This window comes from Lolium rigidum, chromosome 7 (assembly GCF_022539505.1).
Source record: "Lolium rigidum isolate FL_2022 chromosome 7, APGP_CSIRO_Lrig_0.1, whole genome shotgun sequence".
NCBI lineage: Eukaryota > Viridiplantae > Streptophyta > Magnoliopsida > Poales > Poaceae > Lolium > Lolium rigidum.
Window position 1 is genome coordinate 217784780 of NC_061514.1, and position 19932 is coordinate 217804711.

Here is a 19932-nt window from a genome sequence, read left to right on the forward strand (position 1 = left end):
GCTACTAATGTCACTGTCACTGGTTTGGCTGATCAAATGACCGATATACAGCGCAATCTAGCCGATATGCGCCTAGCTATTGAGAATTTGACTGCACACCAACAACAAGACGATGATGAAGATCCTGAGCTTGATGATGACGCACACAATGCTCGTGGTGCACCTCGTGATTATCGTCCACGTGGTCGGGCTCCACTTGGCCGTAATGGTCGTGGGCAAGATGAAGAAGATGGATTGGGTAAGCCCAAGTTTTCCATACCCAAGTTTGAAGGGGGAGCTGATGTTGAAGAATATCTCACTTGGGAGCTCAAGATTGAGAAGTTATGGAGCTTACATCCCAACTACTACGAAGATAAGAAGATCAAACTTGCTTCTTCGAATTTGATGGTTATGCATTGCGTTGGTGGGATTCTTTGGTTCGTAACCGCGACGAAGATGGTGTACAACCTATCCGTACATGGCGTGCTATGAAGGAAGTTATGACTTCTCGTTTTGTGCCTACAAATTACATGCGGAATATATTTGATAAGCTAACACTATTGAGGCAAGGTGTGAAGACTGTTGATGAGTACTACATGGAGATGGAGATGCTTATGCAGCGTGGTCGTGTCCGTGAGTCTCTAGAGATGACAATGCGGCGTTTTCTCAATGGATTGAAGTATGACGTTAAAGGCATTGTTCGTCATTACACCTACACCGATATGAATCAATTGTTACATCATGCAAGAGAAGCTGAATCACGATTGGTGAAGAAGCAAAGGTTAAAGGACGTGCTACGGGAGCTGGGCGTTTACACCCCGCGCGCCCTCTACGGCGCCGGCACCGTCGACGCGCTCCGTTCCTTACTCTACTCCGCCTAGTAAACCGGTCTCCAATGTATCTAATGCAAAGAAGTCCGAATCTGCGGCAAGTACGAGTGGTTCTGGTGTGTCTACAACGCGCAACCGCGATATGCTTTGCCATACATGTGGTGGCAAGGGTCACTTCAAGAGAGATTGTCCTAACCGCAAAGTCATGTTTATCAATGAGGACAATGAGTATGAGACTGGAGATGATGTTGATCCAAATGCTCCAGACGATGATGCCTATGACAATGATGGTGAAGATGCATATCCTTCTGATGCTCGTACCATTGTTGTGTCGCAGCGTGCTCTTAATGTGTTGCCTAGTGCATCTACTCAGCGTTGCAATTTGTTCCAAACCAAAGCTTTGGTTTGTCCCGACAAGGCTTTCAAGGTTATTATTGATGGCGGGAGTTGCCGCAATTTAGCAAGCAAGGAGTTATGCACCAAGTTGAAGTTGAAGTACCTACCGCACCCGCATCCATATTATATTCGGTGGTTGAGCGACAATGGTGAGATGAAGGTAAACCATATGGTGCGTGTTGAGTTTGAGATTGGACCGTATAAGGATTGCATTGATTTTGATGTGGTTCCTATGACGGTTTGTCACCTCTTATTGGGTCGGCCTTGGCTCTATGACCGTTCTGTACAACACAATGGCCGAGCCAATACATATCACTTGGAGTACAAGGGCAAGAAAATTAACTTACAGCTCTATGTCACCACAACAGATTGTCAATGAGTCTCGTCAGAAGATTGAAGTGAATTTGGAGGATGCACCTCTAGATAGGCGAGAGAATTGTAATGTCGTGAGTGATATAACGAAAAGTGAGAGAGTGAATTCCTTAGTCTCATTAGCCACCAAAGAAGACATGAGAGAATTTAGTGAGGATCCTACGGCCATGCCTCTTGTGCTTTTGTACGGGGGTACGGTTTTGGTTTCTAACGACATGACCCCTCTTCCTCTTGGTGTTTCTAGTGTTTTGCGAGGAATTCGGCGACGTGTTTCCGGCGGAGGTACCCGCGAGGACTACCACCATTGCGAGGTATTGAGCATCAAATTGACTTGATTCCCGGAGCATCGCTGCCCAATAGGGCGCCATATCGCACTAATCCCGAAGAGACGAAGGAGATACGAGAAGCAAGTACAAGCGCTACTCGACAAAGGTTATATCCGCATAAGCCTTAGTCCTTGTCTTCGTTCCTGTTATTCTAGTTCCTAAGAAAGATGGTACTTGGCGTATGTGCGTAGATTGTAGAGCTATAAACAACATTACTATTCGATATCGTCATCCTATTCCCCGTTTAGAGGATATGCTAGATGAATTGAGTGGTGCTTGCTTGTGTTCTCTAAGATTGATTTGCGTAGTGGTTATCATCAAATTAGGATGAAAGAAGGGGATGAGTGGAAAACAGCCTTTAAAACAAAATTTGGTTTATATGAGTGGTTAGTAATGCCTTTTGGGTTAACTAATGCACCTAGCACTTTCATGAGACTAATGAACCATGTTTTGCGTGAATTTATTGGCAAATTTGTGGTTGTATACTTTGATGACATATTAATCTACGAGCCGCAATGAATCTGATCATACTATACATATTCGACATGTTTTGCAAGTGTTGCGTGATAATAAACTCTATGGTAATCTTGAGAAGTGCACATTTTGCAAAGATAAGGTCATATTTACGGGTTATGTTGTCTCTAAGCATGGAGTAGAAGTAGATGTGTCTAAAATTGAAGCTATTCAAAATTGGCCTACTCCCATGAATGTGAGTCAAGTTAGAAGTTTTCATGGTCTAGGCTGGGTTTTATCGCCGTTTTGTGCCCAATTTTTCTACTATTGCTGCACCTTTGAATGAATTGACTCAAAAGGGTGTTGTCTTTGAGTGGGGCGTTGCCCAAGATCATGCTTTTGATGAGCTGAAACGATTGTTAACTCTCGCACCGTTGCTTGCACTTCCTGATTTCAATAAACAATTTGAGATTGAATGTGATGCTAGTGGTATTGGAATTGGTGGTGTGTTGATGCAAGAGGGTCGCCCAATTGCATATTTTTCCGAGAAATTATCCGGTGCTAAGTTGAACTATCCTATATATGATAAAGAATTGTATGCTTTAATTAGAGTTCTTGAGGTTTGGCAACATTATTTGTGGCCAAAAGAATTTATCATACATTACGATCATGAAGCTTTAAAATACACGAAAGCCCAATCTACTTTGCATAAGCGTTTAGCTAAGTGGGTTGAGTTCATTGAGTCTTTTCCATACATCATTAAACATAAGAAGGGAAAAGATAATATTGTTGCTGATGCTCTATCTAGGAAGAATATGCTATTAACTCAACTTGATGTTAAAATTCCTGGTTTAGAGATACTATGTGATTTGTATGCTACTGATCATGATTTTGCTGAACCATATCGCTTATGTGCTCTTGGTAAAGCATGGGAAAAATATCACATACATGATGGGTTCTTGTTTAGAGCTAACAAACTATGTGTTCCGGAATCGTCACGTGCGTTTGCTCTTATTGCGGGAATCACATGCCTGGAGGTTTGATGGGTCACTTTGGGCGTGAGAAGACGCTACTCATGCTCGCTGATCATTTTTATTGGCCAAAGATGAGGCGGGACGTGGACAGGTATGTGAAGAGGTGCATTACTTGCAACAAGTCCAAGTCCAAGCTCGAAGCCTCACGGTTTGTATACTCAGTTACCGGCACCTACTACACCTTGGGAAGATATTAGTATGGATTTTGTGTTGGGTTTGCCGCGTACTAAAAGGGGCCATGATTCTATATTTGTGGTAGTGGACAGATTTTCTAAGATGTCACACTTTATTGCCTGCCACAAAAGCGACGATGCATCGCATATTGCTAACCTGTTTTTCAGGGAGATTGTTCGATTACATGGAGTCCCGAAGACTATTGTTTCTGATCGTGATGTGAAGTTCATGAGCTACTTCTGGAAGACACTTTGGGGAAAGCTGGGGACAAAGCTAATGTTCGGTACTACTTGTCATCCTCAAGCTGATGGTCAAACTGAGGTGGTGAATCGAACCTTGTCACAAGCTGTTGAGATCCATGATCAAGAAGAACCTGAAGGAGTGGGAAGAGTGTTTGCCACATGTGGAGTTTGCTTACAACAGGGCGGTACATTCTACCACGGAGCTGTGTCCTTTTGAGGTGGTGTATGGTTTCAAACCCATTACTCCACTTGACTTGTTGCCTTTGCCCATACATGAGAGAGTTAATATGGAGGCATCCAAGAGGGCAGATTTTGTGCGTAAGATCCATGTGAAGACTAAAGAGTTGATCGAGAAGAAAGGCAAGAGCAATGCTGCAAGGATGAACAAGAAGCGCAAAGAGATGTTGTTCAAGCCTGGTGATATGGTCGCGGGTACATTTTCGCAAGGATAGGTTCCCGAAGGCTGCGAAAGTCTAAGTTGAAGCCTCGTGGTGCTTGGTCCTTACAAAGTTCTTGCCAAGATCAATGATAATGCATACTCGATAGATCTTCCGAGTTGATGAGTTTGGTGTCGGTAATTCTTTCAATGTTGCTGATTTGACACCATATGACGGAGAAGACCTTGGAGCGTCGGGGTCGACGCCTTTTGAAGGGGGAGATGATGAGGACATCCCTACCTCACTACTACCTCCGTCATTAACAAATGAAGATGAACCTGCTGTGAAGCTCAAGTCCAATGAAGTTCGGATTGGACCAATTACAAGAGCTCGTGCGAAGCTACTTAAATAACAGGTGAATTTGTTTCTAAACGGTACTTTGATTGATGAGAACTTTATATCGCCTAAGTCCTATTACTTATGTATCATCGGGTATCAAGAGGAGACATGCATCGCACGAGGAGAGGAGCAGCTGGACATGAAGACGGACGTCAAGAGGGCCGTGAAGCTGGACATGGAGCTGGACATGAAGATATCTCATGGACGCGCGAGGGAGGAGCGGGAGGAATGCGCGAGAGGAGAAGAAGAAGTCCGGGCCGGTCCGGAACCCGGTCCGACCGGCCCCCGGACCGGCCAGCCCGGTCCTCGGCCCGGCCGACCGGTCGTAAACCGGCCACCAACCGGAGGAAATTTATCGTACGGGCGAGACCGGAAACTTCGCAGCTTCCCGGTTTCCGACCGGTTGACCGGACCACCGACCGGACCGGCCGGTCCACAGCCCGGTTGACCGGACCACAAACCGGACAGCCCGGTCCACGGCCGGTTGACCGGATCCCAGACCGGACCAGTCCGAGTCTGTCTCGACCAGATCTATTCTGGGTCGGTTATTCTTGTATCTTTTCGACCAGAACTCGTCCCGGACACCTATATAAGTGCCCAGGACGCCCCCTAGCTGCTTTAGACCATGTTTAAGATAAACCCTAGTTCTTAGTTGTTTGCTCTGCAAAACTATTGAATTCCCTACACCATATTGCTTGGATATTGTGTAGATCCTGTTTAAGTCTTGTGTGATCTCGTTGTTCCATTGGGAATTAGACGGTTGCAACTTACCGCTTCGTGGTCGGCGGCTACGTGCGCAAGTGTGTGGAGTTGCGAATATCTTGCAGGGTTGAGAGCTGTTGCATTGGCGACAGGGACCAATCGAGAGATCTCGTTGCGTCATACAAGTTATCATACACTACATCGTAGTGTCTCTCCGCTGCTATCAGCCCGTGATCATCATCCCCACCGCTGCTTACTGAGAAGATCGGGCCACCCCTTATCATGCCTATTGATTGATTACTACTTGGATACCGTTTTATTATTATCTGCAAATGCCCTGCTATGATTGTTACATGAGTTTCTCTCATCCATGCAACGCCCGTCATCCGTCCCCGTGCCTACAATATTTTAATCCTCGCTGTTTACTAAAATCACTACTGCTGTCTTTGTTACTCGTCGCTGTTATTTCACTATCGCTACTGCTATAAAACTGTTACTATCGATAAACTCTTGCGAGCAAGTTCTGTTTCAGTGTGCAGCTGAATTGACAACTCCGCTGTTAAGGCTTTCAAGTATTCTTTGTCTCCCCTTGTGTCGAATCAATAAATTGGGTAATACTTCCCTCGAAGACTGTTGCGATCCCCTATACTTGTGGGTCATCACCCTCCTTAGTGGCTCCCTATATATAGGCTCCCACCTCCCCCTTCATTAGGTAAGAGTTGATGAACTAGAACTAGGCTCATGCCTCCACCATCCCTTTGGGATTAGGGAAACCCCCTCCTTAGATTACCATAATCTATTGTACAAGGCACTCCTTATATGATTAGTCTCTCACACTTGTGATTCTACCACCGGTCTCTCACTCGTGTGATTCCACCGATCATATACCGATCTTCCTCTCGGGGATTCTACCGCGTGTCTCTCCCTTGAGAGATTCTATCGGGATAGTGGTTCGGGCTATCGGGAGTAAACCGGAATTGTATCGGGTTGTGTTGCGTGCTTTCGCGTGTGTTCATCGTGTTCTTCACCGTGTTCTTCGTGTTCTTCCTCTCCCCCACCTTTCCCTCGGTCAATTCGTGAGATCGGGCAACCCACGTGGCCTTAGGCCGCATCATATGGTATCAGAGCAAAGGTTGCCACGAATTTGACCACAAACCTCTCCAATTTTCGCCCAAAAATTTTCCCAAAATAATTGCCCAAAAAAATAGCTCGAATTTTGATCTGTGGATTTGTTGCGTTTTTTGTGGTTTTGGTCCACAGATCTAGTGTTATAGTGGTTGATCTATCATTCCCCCGTCTTTTCCCCATCAATTTTGTGCAAATCTGGTGAGTTTTGGTGCTCCCGTGTTCAAGTTCGTGAAGAACTAGGAAGAACAGCATGAGCGTGCTGCCCTCCATCCCCTCCCTGGCCCACTGCGCCGCCGCCTGGCCTTCGCGCCGCCGTCCCTGGCCCACCCCGCCATCTGCCGCAGAGCCGCCGCAGGCCCTGCTCGATCCGCCCTGCTCGTGCTCACCGGCTGCCGGCCCACACACGCGCAACCCCATCCACCGCGCGACCGCCCCATCCGCTCGCTCCAGGCTCCGCTCCAATTCACTCGCTCGTTTCCATCCACTAGGCCGTCGGCCACGCCGCCAGCTCACCGAGCAGCTCCCTTCCGCTCCCGCACACGCCCTGCTCCTCCGCCTGGCACCCATCGTGGGTCAACTCCCAGATCGCCCTCGCCCGCGCCTGTGCATCTCGCCACCGCGAGCGCCCATCTCGCCCATCTTCCTGCGCGGCCAGCATCCACCTACAGCCGGCCAAGACGCCACAGCGCCGCTAGCTCCTGCTCACGCGCGCCAGGCCATCCCGCTCGTCCGACTCGCCCTGGACGCGTCGCCCCGCGCTGCCACCACTGCCGCGCGTGCGCCCCAACCTCTCCTGCAGCACCTAGGGCCCTCCACGCTCCACGGGCAGCCGCCGCACGCCATGCTGCTGCAGCTACACGCGCCAGCCTCGTACGCGCGCAATCCCCGCCCGCGCCTCTGCTCCCCATCAGGCCGACGCCCTGCTCACCTGCGCACGCATGCGCTGCCAGCTCCAGTTCGATCCCCAAGCTCCAACCCAACTCACGCATCGAACAACCGCTCCGGTTCAACCGGATCCCTGGCCGGACCCCCGGTCCAAACCGGAGCCAAACCGGGCGGCAACCGGGAAAAACAACTCAGACCGGAGCAAAACCGGGTGGCAACCGGATGGTCCGGCCCCAGACCCGGTCAAACCGGTCGCCAACCGGATTTCACACTTTTGACCCAAGTTTCGCCCAATTTTGACTCCACTTTTTGCCCCAAATTTTGACAACTTTCCGGAGCCCGTTTGATCCCAAACTTTTACAGCCATCTCACAACATCGTGACTCTAATTTTGACACCTTTTCCGAAATTTTTGGAACCCAACTTTTGACCGCTCGTTTTGACCCAACTTTTCGGGCATTGACTTAATTTGCTCGGTTTCCGATTTGGAGTGCATCGGTCGTCTATTCCACTTCCGCGCCTACATCAACATCGCGACGACACCGTTGGCACCCCGGATTCCGGCGCATCTTCGTCACCATCGTCATCACCATCATCGCAAGTTCGTGTGCTTGACACCGCCTAACGTCAATAGGTATAACTTGCCTCCCCTACCCCTTGTAGACCCTTTCTTCCTTTGCGTACCTATCCCATTGAGAGTGGCTTTCCGAGCGTTGCGAAGCATTGCACAAGTGTCACGACCATGAGAGGGTGTGTGTGCGTTGTGTTGAGTGAAGCTCCGAAGCAAGCTCGGTGAGAAAGATACACAAAAGAAGAAAAAGTGTGACATATACATAGAGAAAAAGAAAGCTTCTAAGCATAGAAAAAAAGTGAAAAAAAGAGAAAAGAAAAAAGAAATAGAAAAGAGTGTGTGTCCACCGATACCGAGAAGTGCAAAGCTTGTGAGCACTAAGAGAGAAAAGAGGAGAGTGGCATTTGTGCAAATCTTGTTGCTTCTTTCTTGTGCAACCAAGCTACGGTCTCTCTTGTGTTGGCGTGACATCGAGCATATAGTCTTCGTTAGGACCATCTTTGTCACTTGCTCACTTCCTTGGTCGCGCTAACCCCATTGTTCTCCGTTGTGTGTGTTTCTGTGTTTCCTGGACATAGATCACCACTTTTGACATTTGACATTGGATCTTACCCACATTTGACAATAGACTTTTCCGTTGATCTTTTTCGTTTGCTATCCACTCATTACCCACCACATATAGAGTTCTTAGCCTTTTGCGTGTGCTTTGAGTGTGTGTGTGAGTAACCTCGGTACAATTTTGACTTTGCTCTTGACTTGAACCATTTTTCCGATACTTTCTTGAAAGGTGGGATACTTGTGTAGCTTTCCTTCCACCACATACATATACACCTATCCTAGTGAGATATACATGATGACCCCACAAGAGCAAGCCGAGATGAGAGCATACTTCGCTGAGCTAGATGCTCGAGAAACCAAGATGACACAAAAAGATAAAGCCGAGTGCAACGCATACTTCAAACACCTTGAGAGCAAGATAGATACACACCATGAGTCGAGTGAGGATGTTTCGATTTCTAACAACTTAACCTCTACTCCTCTTGTGTTGTCTTCCTCTTTGCTAGGTTGCTCGGACATCGACGACGCCATTGCCATGGAGATGAGCGACTCCACTATATGTGAGATGAGTGACTCCACTATATGTGAGCTTGATGAGTGCCTCCACTTCGAGGGAATGAGTGATACACCAAGTGAGATGAGAGTGGTAGTTGATAGGTCATGTGAGGCCATTTTGAATTCTAACAACTTACCCTCTACCTCTAGTGTGTTTCCTTGTGTCTCATTAGGTCCCATGGATGACGAGACGCCGATCATGGAGAAGATGTACATGGTGCATGAAGATGATGCTATCAAACCATGCTTGATTGAAGATGAACATGGAGGCCACATCGAGCCTACCTCTTCCACAACACCTACCTCATATGAGCGGGACTACAAAGGTACCTATATGGGTGTTGATGATGCCATGATCCCACTCATCTGGACATGATGATTTGTGAGTGCTTGCATGAGTTGGATGATCCTATTGCTATGTCATATGCTTCTTTCACTTTCCCTTGTGATACTTGTGATACCACCATTGTTGATCATGTGGAAATAGTTGCTTGTGACAATTTGACTGTGCCATGCTATGATACAAATTTGAATATGTTTTGTGCTACATGCTTGCAATATTCTCCCATTAGTGCAACCAAAATGTTGAATACTTTCTCTTTCCAATGCTTGGTTTGCCATAATGTTAATATGCTTGTAAATGATATTGCCCCCATAGCTCTCTCACATTTTGGAGACTTTGCATATATCCATGTTGAGCATGTTCCCATGTTTACTCCGCATATTCACCACATCTACTATGGTAAATTGCTTAATGCTAGTGGTGATGTGCAAAAGAAATGGACCATCATGATGGATGATGTGTTCATATACCATGCACACACGTTCTTTGCTTTGCCTATTGTGTGTGTAGGTACACGAAAGACAAGGTCAACCTCGATTGAGCACGAGTTGACCAAACGAGCTCTTGAGAGCATGATACAAGTGAGCTCCAATGAGTGGTGATGTAGCCCAACCTTCGGTCTTCGCCACATCATATGCTTCATCGACAAGACGGCACGCTAAGGTGAATCTTCTCCTTTACGCGTGCCTCGAATCGCCTACTTGGAACGATATACTACTTCATACTCCGTCACATATTGATGATAGGAACTCGACGACAAGTACGGAGGGAAGAGAGGATGCCACGGAGACCCGAGGACGCAAGGCCGATGTCACGGAAGCTTGGAAGAGAAGGAGGAAGAGGAGCTAGAAGCTCCAGGGCCGGCACTGCCGCCCTACACAGGCCGGCACTGCCGCCTGGGCCGGCACTGCCGCCCTCCCCATGCCGGCACTGCCGCCAAGGTCGTGACCACTCACAATCTAAACCCTAATCTGCCACATGTATGGCTGTGCTTGTATCTTAGTTTCCCCAAACTACCCCTCCTTAGTGGTTCCCTATAAATAGACCTCCACCCCCACCTTCATGAGGGAGAGATGATGTTTAGATGAATTGGCTTATGCCTCTATTATCCCTTTGTGGATTTGGGTAACCCCCACCTTAGGTTAATTCCTATTGTACCACCCGGGCTCCTTATCGAATCCTATTGTATCTCTTTGGTGACTTCTACCAATCTTGATCTTTTGCTTGCACTTCTACCTATTTGGTCTTTTGCTTGCACTTCTATTGAGTTTGGTCTTTTCACCCTTCTAGATTCATAGGATCTTCGATTTGTCGATCTTTTTGCGGGACTTCTACCGAAAGGTCTTTTCCCTTGCAACTTCTATCGAGTTGGTGGTTCGGGCCAACGAGGACAAACCGATTGTGTGTGTGCGTGTGTTTGTATCGAGTTCTTCGCGTTCATCCACTTCCCCGCGAATCCCCTCCGCAATCACACTCACCCGGGTCAAACCGTGAAGATTGGGCACACCCTCGGGCTTAGCCCGTATCATATGGTATCAAGAGCTCTTTGGTTGCCACGGATTTGACCCCCACATCACCAATTTCGCCCAAAAAAAAAATTTTGCCCCAAAAAATAGCTCGAATTTGGATCTCTGGATTTGTTGAGTTGTTTGTGGTTTTGGTCCACAGATCTGTTGTCTCTAGTGCTGATCTACATCTCCTCCAAATTTCACCATCAAATTCCTTGTATTTCGCTCAGAATCGACGAATTTCTGTCCCAATTTCCGCTGCAGTTCATCCAGTTCATCCTCGATTTTGGTCCACCGGCACTGCCGGCCGATTCCCACCGGCACTGCCGGCCGCCCATCATCTCCCACCTCCCGCTGCACACCCAACGCCGCCGCATAGCTCCAATCGCCCAAGGCCGCCACCACACAGCTGTCAGGACAGTGACCTGTTGAGGTGATACTCCTTCAGTTATCGGGCGGCTCATGGAGATTCCGACAAGATCCAACGGTCCTTGGTGATCGTGTTTAATTTGTGTTTTTCCCGCCTTAATTGCTATTAGCAGTTTGTAATCAAGTTTACCTAAACTAAGCGTGACCCTGTCCTGGTATATAAAGGGCGGGGGTGGGTGGCTGGGAGGCACGCTAAGAAATATGAAACCCTATTTTTCCTGTTTATCGTCTTCCTCCCTTCGTCGATGAGCGCCGCCGGAGCGTCTCTGTCCTATCTTGTGCCAAAACCAAGTCAGCGAGAACCGTCTCCTGACAAGGTGGTATCGGAGCAAATCGGCTCTCGGACCTAAGGCTAAGCAACGGCGAAGCCCTCCCTCCCTCCCAAATCATCCACCCTCCCACCTACCTTCCTTCTGTACCATGGCAAGCAGGCCCAGATCCAGGAACTCATCCCGATCTCGTAATTCATCAAGGGATCGAAGCCACGACGACGCCCCCATCCTCGGATCGGCGTCGACAACGGACGCGGAGCTCGCCGCGCTCCGAGCACAGCAACGCCAGGAGCGGGATGCGCGATCTGTGGGGAGGCGCCTCCGCAACTACCAGGCTGAATCCACGGCCTCCATCAACCTCGCTCACAAACCGGATGGAGAACATGGTCGTGCTGATGGAGCGGATGCAGACAAGCATCGACCGGCTGTCGCAGCCCGAAGGTACGCCCCAACCCGATACCGGCCAAGCTCCCACCTTTGTGACACCTCCTCCACGCTCAAGCTCGCACCTTTCCCCCATCCCTGAGCTTCCTACGCCACAGCCCACCCCACCAGCCTCCGCCACAAATCCACCAGCCTCCGCCACAAATCCACCACCTTTCCCACCAAACTTGGGTCGACTCACGCCAGCGCAGTTGCCCCTACCACCGAGCACACAAGATGTCCGTCAGAAAGCAGTGAGCACGGAGAGCGAGCCCATCGTATCCATGGGAGCGGGCTCATCTTCTCGCCACCACCAGATGCAGTGTACCAACCCGTCCACACAACCCCAGTATTACCAACCCACGCCTGCCACACATCCACAGCCACCACCACTAAACCCCACCACCACCCAAAACCCACAAATTTCTCCCCACATCAGCCAATCACACCCTCCATACAGCCAATCAACCCAACAAACCATGCCTTACAATCACAATCATTCCCAAAACCAACCTTTTCCCTCACACCGTTTCCAACAGCAACACATAGCCAATGACTTGCACCTGCGTACACCACATGTGGAGCTACCAATCTTCACAGGAGATGCACCACGAGCTTGGTTACTTGAGTGTGAAGATGTGTTCAACCTCGTGGAAATTCCGATGGCCAGCGAGAGTCAAATGGGGATTAGCACATATCAGGGGTCAAGCAAAGACATGGATCAGTAGCTCTGGCATTCATTTGCAATCACTGACATGGCCAGAACTTAGTCAAGTGTTAATTGACCGCTTTCCAGATACTATAGCTAATGATCCAATGGACCAACTCCAGTTGCTCAAGCAAACTACAACGGTCAATGCATACATCGACCAATATGAGTTATGGATGCAACAGATGAAACGAGAACGCAGCTATCTACCACAGGATTTCTTTGTGGACAGGTTTACCAGTGGGCTCAAAGATAGCATCAAACACTTGGTCCAATGTCAAAAACCTGAAACTCTACTATCTCGCTTATTGGTATGCAAGAAAGTATGAGCAAGCTTACCTCCTGAATGTCAAGAAGCAAGCCCCAGCTGCAGTAATTCCTAGGCCTTTTCCTCAACAGCAAAACCAGAGACCAGCCATTCCTAGAGACAACAGAAACAGAGTACAAAACAACAACAGGGGCCCTAGGATGTGTTGGTACTGCAATGAAAATTTTTTCCTGGGTCATAGATGTCCACAGATGCAGAGAACACTCAATATGATTGCCCTCCAAGGTTATGAAGAGGAGGAGGAGCAGGATCAACCTGCACAAATGTTGATTGATCCACCACCACCAGCCATACAACAGGTAGCAGTAAGGCCTGAACAAGTGCCTGAACAACAACCTGAGCATCAACAGCTACCAGCTCAACAAGAGGAATTAGCTATGTGCATCTCAGCTGCAGCTTATACAGGCTCCCCTAGTGATTCAACTATATCTTTACTTCTGAACTTCCACAAGGCACAGGCAGTGGCACTTGCTGATACAGGAAGTACAAGCACATTTATGGATTTGTCCTTTGCCAAAGCACATAATATACCTCTGACAGCTACTCAGGAAAGAACAGTAAAGGTAGCAGGAGGAGGCACCCTGGCTTCTGGTTTCATGGCATACAAGTGCAAGTTTACTGTCCAAGGCACAACCTTCATGACAGATTTCAGAATCCTCGAGTTGCAAGGGGCTGACATCATATTGGGAGTGGATTGGTTCAAGCAACACAACCCTGTTACTTTTGATTTCATTGGCAGACAGCTCACTATTGGGGTACAAGGGAAACTTCTCACCTTCAAGGATCACCTTCTACCTACTGACAAGCTGCTAATTTCTTCGGATACATGCAACAAGCTGTTGTCTCAAGGGGCTACTGGGTATTTCTTGCTATACACTGAAGGGGACAAACAGCAAGATGGACAGGCAGAAGCTATGCCAGTTTCTGATGCCATTGGCCAACTACTACATCAATTCAGAGACATATTTGAATTGCCAAAGGGACTGCCTCCTCAACGTGAACATGACCACACAATTCCATTGCTGCCTGGCTCCAAACCACCAAACATTCGGCCTTACAGAATGTCTCACAGCCAAAAAACTCATCAGTAGAGCGATTATCCAGAAATGCTCCGAACGGAGAAATCAGGTTGAGCTCTAGCCCATATTCCTCACCTATATTGCTAGTGAAAAAGAAGGATAAATCTTGGAGATCGTGTATCGACTTCAGGGGCTTCGAATGAGCAAACTATCAAGAACAAATTTCCTATACCTGTCATTGAAGATTTACTGGATGAATTACATGGGGCACAACTGTTCTCTAAGTTTGATTTGCGCTCTGGGTATCACCAGATCAGAATGCATGAGGCAGATATCCACAAAACTGCATTCTCCACTCATTTGGGACACTATGAATATCTGGTAATGCCCTTTGGACTATGCAATGCCCCAGCAACTTTCCAACAGCTCATGAACACCATCTTTGCTCCATATCTAAGGAAATTTGTGTTGGTTTTCTTTGATGATGTACTGGTTTATAGCAAAAATATAGAAGAGCACAAGAAACATTTGGAAATTGTGATGCAAACATTTCAAGACAACCAGCTTAAGGCTAAACTATCCAAGTGCAGATTTGAACAGACCCAAGTGGAATATTTGGGACACATCATATCTGGCAAAGGAGTGGCAACTGATCCTTCCAAGATCCAAGACATCATGGACTGGAAAACACCACAAACTATAAAGCAATTGAGAGGATTCTTAGGGTTGACTGGATACTACAGGAGATTCATACCACACTATGCTCTCATCTGCCAACCCCTTCACAAGGCTTTGAAGAAAAATTCCTTTGCATGGGAGGAAGAACAGCAACTAGCTTTTGACAAACTCAAACAAGTCATGTCTCAACCTCCCTTGCTGGCTTTACCAAATTTCTCCATGCCCTTCACTTTGGAAACTGATGCTTGTGATACTGGCTTAGGAGCTGTCCTCATGCAACAAGCACGCCCTTTGGCATATTTCAGTCGTGCTCTGGGTCCAAAAAATGCAGCTCTGTCTGTCTATGAAAAGGAGGCACTGGCTATCATGGAAACTCTGAAGAAATGGAGGCACTATTTTCTGGGCAACAAGCTTATTATCAGAACAGATCAGTGCAGCCTCAAATACATTACAAGTCAACGGCTGTTGGAAGGAATTCAACACAAACTGATGCTCAAACTATTGGAATTTGATTATTCCATCCAATACAAAAAGGGGTCGGAAAATACTCGCTGCAGATGCCCTTTCCAGGAAAAACCAACCTCCGTAAACTGTTGAGGAACAAGAAAAATGCCAAGCTTTAGCTATGGCTGTCCCTTCCTGGACACATGACATTACTGCCTCCTATTGTAGTGATGAAGTGGCCTCCAAACTCCTTCAAGAGGTAACAATTGCTCCAACCAGCCATGCAAATTATTCTGTTCAATCTGGCATCCTTAGATACAAAGGAAGAGTATACATTGGCATAACAATCGACTCGAAGAAGAGAGTGTTTGATTCTTTCCACTCTTCCATATTTGGAGGGCATTCTGGAGCAAGAGTAACCTATCATAAACTCAAACATAGCTTTTACTGGCCCAAGATGAAACAGTATGTAGCAGAGCAAATTGCAGTCTGTCCTGTGTGCCAAATCTCAAAAACAGAAAAGGTCCAGTACCCTGGCTTATTGGAACCACTGAATATTCCTCAGAAGAAGTGGTCTGAGGTGAGTTTGGACTTTGTAGAAGGATTACCTATGTCAAAAGGAAAAAAATGTGATATTGGTGGTAGTGGACAGACTCACTAAATATGCCCACTTTCTCCCTCTGTCTCACCCTTATACAGTCCAAACAATGAGTCGACATATTCATCAACAACATCATCAAGCTACATGGTCCTCCAACAGTGATCACTTCCGACGAGAGACACCATATTCCCGAGCAAACCGTGGAAGGAAATATTTGTTGCATTAAAAATCTCTTTGCATTTCTCTATCGCTTATCATCCCGAATCCGATGGGCAAGCCGAGAGAGTCAATCGGTGTCTAGAGCGAGTACCTCGGATGCATGGTCTTTCAGACAGCCGAAGAAATGGATTGACTATCTCCCAGCAGCTGAATTCTGGTACAACTGTAGTTATCATACTGCAATCAAGATGTCACCTTTTGAGGCATTGTATGAGTATGCTCCTCCTCTATTGACTGAGCTGCCTGCACCCTCCTCTATGACACCTGCTGCACAAACAACCCTCCTGGACAAAGAAAAAATGCTGCTGACCCTGCAACATAACTTGGCTCAAGCTCAAAAGTCTATGAAGAAGTATGCTGACTTGCATAGGACACCAAGGTCTTTTGATCTGGGGGACATGGTCTACTTAAAGATGATGCCACAGAGAGAAACAGCACTGGGAGCAGGCAACCCTTTGAAGCTGGCTTCCAAGTGGTATGGACCCTACAAAGTGATACAGCTAGTAGGAAACAGAGCCTACAAATTGCAGTTACCAGAAGGCACCTTACTACATGATGTTTTTCATGTCAGCCAGCTCAAAAAGCACCTCGGCCCTAATGCTATTCCTTCCAAGAACTTGCCCTTGGTAACACCAGCAGGCAAGGTTAAGTACTATCCTGTGGCCCTATTGCAGCGACGCCAAGTCCCTCGCAGTGCTGGTGAATATGATGTTGCGGTGCCTCAATGGCTCATCCAATGGGAAGGAATGTCAGCTGATGAAGCCACGTGGGAAGATGCCGACTTCATCACCAAGACATTCCCTGACTTCAAGCCCTGAGGTCTTGTCTCAAGGGGGGAGCATTGTCAGGACAGTGACCTGTTGAGGTGATACTCCTTCAGTTATCGGGCGGCTCATGGAGATTCCGACAAGATCCAACGGTCCTTGGTGATCGTGTTTAATTTGTGTTTTTCCCGCCTTAATTGCTATTAGCAGTTTGTAATCAAGTTTACCTAAACTAAGCGTGACCCTGTCCTGGTATATAAAGGGCAGGGGTGGGTGGCTGGGAGGCACGCTAAGAAATATGAAACCCTATTTTTCCTGTTTATCGTCTTCCTCCCTTCGTCGATGAGCGCCGCCGGAGCGTCTCTGTCCTATCTTGTGCCAAAACCAAGTCAGCGAGAACCGTCTCCTGACAAGGTGGTATCAGAGCAAATCGGCTCTCGGACCTAAGGCTAAGCAACGGCGAAGCCCTCCCTCCCTCCCAAATCATCCACCCTCCCACCTACCTTCCTTCTGTACCATGGCAAGCAGGCCCAGATCCAGGAACTCATCCCGATCTCGTAATTCATCAAGGGATCGAAGCCACGACGACGCCCCCATCCTCGGATCGGCGTCGACAACGGACGCGGAGCTCGCCGCGCTCCGGAGCACGGCAACGCCGGGAGCGGGATGCGCGATCTGTGGGGAGGCGCCTCCGCAACTACCGGAGCTGAATCCACGGCCTCCATCAACCTGCTCACAAACCGGATGGAGAACATGGTCGTGCTGATGGAGCGGATGCAGACAAGCATCGACCGGCTGTCGCAGCCCGAAGGTACGCCCCAACCCGATACCGGCCAAGCTCCCACCTTTGTGACACCTCCTCCACGCTCAAGCTCGCACCTTTCCCCCATCCTTGAGCTTCCTACGCCACAGCCCACCCCACCAGCCTCCGCCACAAATCCACCAGCCTCCGCCACAAATCCACCACCTTTCCCACCAAACTTGGGTCGACTCACGCCAGCGCAGTTGCCCCTACCACCGAGCACACAAGATGTCCGTCGAAGCGGTGAGCACGGAGAGCGAGCCCATCGTATCCATGGGAGCGGGCTCATCTTCTCGCCACCACCGGATGCGGTGTACCAACCCGTCCACACAACCCCGAGTATTACCAACCCACGCCTGCCACACATCCACGACCACCACCACTAAACCCCACCACCACCCAAAACCCACAAATTTCTCCCCACATCAGCCAATCACACCCTCCATACAGCCAATCAACCCAACAAACCATGCCTTACAATCACAATCATTCCCAAAACCAACCTTTTCCCTCACACCGTTTCCAACAGCAACACATAGCCAATGACTTGCACCTGCGTACACCACATGTGGAGCTACCAATCTTCACAGGAGATGCACCACGAGCTTGGTTACTTGAGTGTGAAGATGTGTTCAACCTCGTGGAAATTCCAGTGGCCAGCAGAGTCAAATGGGGATTAGCACATATCAGGGGTCAAGCAAAGACATGGATCAGTAGCTCTGGCATTCATTTGCAATCACTGACATGGCCAGAACTTAGTCAAGTGTTAATTGACCGCTTTCCAGATACTATAGCTAATGATCCAATGGACCAACTCCAGCTTGCTCAAGCAAACTACAACGGTCAATGCATACATCGACCAATATGAGTTATGGATGCAACAGATGAAACGAGAACGCAGCTATCTACCACAGGATTTCTTTGTGGACAGGTTTACCAGTGGGCTCAAAGATAGCATCAAACACTTGGTCCAATGTCAAAAACCTGAAACTCTACTATCTGCTTATTGGTATGCAAGAAAGTATGAGCAAGCTTACCTCCTGAATGTCAAGAAGCAAGCCCCAGCTGCAGTAATTCCTAGGCCTTTTCCTCAACAGCAAAACCAGAGACCAGCCATTCCTAGAGACAACAGAAACCGAGTACAAAACAACAACGAGGGCCCTAGGATGTGTTGGTACTGCAATGAAATTTTTTCCTGGGTCATAGATGTCCACGGATACGAGAGAACACTCAATATGATTGCCCTCCAAGGTTATGAAGAGGAGGAGGAGCAGGATCAACCTGCACAAATGTTGATTGATCCACCACCACCAGCCATACAACGGGTAGCGATGGGCTCGAACAAGTGCCCGAACAACAACTCGAGCATCAACAGCTACCAGCTCAACAAGAGGAATTAGCTATGTGCATCTCGAGTTGCAGCTTATACGAGGCTCCCCTAGTGATTCAACTATATCTTTACTTCGAACTTCCACAAGGCACGGGCGGTGGCACTTGCTGATACGGGAAGTACAAGCACATTTATGGATTTGTCCTTTGCCAAAGCACATAATATACCTCTGACAGCTACTCAGGAAAGAACAGTAAAGGTAGCAGGAGGAGGCACCCTGGCTTCTGGTTTCATGGCATACAAGTGCAAGTTTACTGTCCAAGGCACAACCTTCATGACAGATTTCAGAATCCTCGAGTTGCAAGGGCGACATCATATTGGGAGTGGATTGGTTCAAGCAACACAACCTCGTTACTTTTGATTTCATTGGCAGAACTGACTCACTATTGGGGTACAAGGGAAACTTCTCACCTTCAAGGATCACCTTCTACCTACTGACAAGCTGCTAATTTCTTCGGATACATGCAACAAGCTGTTGTCTCAAGGGGCTACTGGGTATTTCTTGCTATACACTGAAGGGGACAAACAACAAGATGGACAGGCAGAAGCTATGCCAGTTTCTGATGCCATTGGCCAACTACTACATCAATTCAGAGACATATTTGAATTGCCAAAGGGACTGCCTCCTCAACGTGAACATGACCACACAATTCCATTGCTGCCTGGCTCCAAACCACCAAACATTCGGCCTTACAGAATGTCTCACAGCCAAAAAACTACTGTAGAGCAGATTATCCAGGAAATGCTCCAGAACAGAGAAATCAGGTTGAGCTCTAGCCCATATTCCTCACCTATATTGCTAGTGAAAAAGAAGGATAAATCTTGGAGACTGTGTACTGACTTCAGGGGCCTGAATGAGCAAACTATCAAGAACAAATTTCCTATACCTGTCATTGAAGATTTACTGGATGAATTACATGGGGCACAACTGTTCTCTAAGTTTGATTTGCGCTCTGGGTATCACCAGATCAGAATGCATGAGACAGATATCCACAAAACTGCATTCTCCACTCATTTGGGACA